Source organism: Sinocyclocheilus grahami, unplaced genomic scaffold, assembly GCF_001515645.1.
Source record: "Sinocyclocheilus grahami isolate Dianchi unplaced genomic scaffold, SAMN03320097.WGS_v1.1 scaffold33.1, whole genome shotgun sequence".
Taxonomy (NCBI): Eukaryota; Metazoa; Chordata; class Actinopteri; order Cypriniformes; family Cyprinidae; genus Sinocyclocheilus; species Sinocyclocheilus grahami.
In genome coordinates this window covers 292,114-292,671 of record NW_015505212.1, presented here as the reverse complement: position 1 = coordinate 292,671, position 558 = coordinate 292,114, and positions in this window count along the sequence as shown.

Sequence of the window (558 nt, the reverse complement as noted above, 5' to 3'; positions counted from 1 at the left end):
TCACCCTAACTGAAATTATGCATTTTAAATTCAAATATAATTCGAATTTTTGATAATATTTAAGTACAAAATTCTAATTGAGTTTTTCAGCCATTTTGACAGCCCTAGCTTCCTGTAGCGAATCGATGCGTTTTTGTAAGAAAAATATCCATATTCAAAACATAATAATCACTTTAATGTAGCTTGCGCTCACTGTTGTAAACTGAAGCAGTTCCTGGCGGATGACGTATGGAGGTCGCCTTTGCGCATGCACCGCTCAGAAGTTGCCACACGCGGAAACGCAGCAGAGAGATCAAAACAACGGTCACTAATTAGAAGTACAAAACGAGGATTTGTAAAGAAGAATGTTGGAGGATTTGGATATAAGCCAAGAGGAGACTGGTTTTCCTCGGAGGTCATCCGCCCGGAACGGCTTTCCTTTACAACAGTAAGCGCAAGCTACATTAAAATGATTATTACGTTTTGAATATGGATATTTTTCTTACAAAAGCGCATCGATTCGCTACAGAAGGCCTTTGTTCACCCCCCCCCCCCCCCCCACGCCGCGGGGGCCACCTT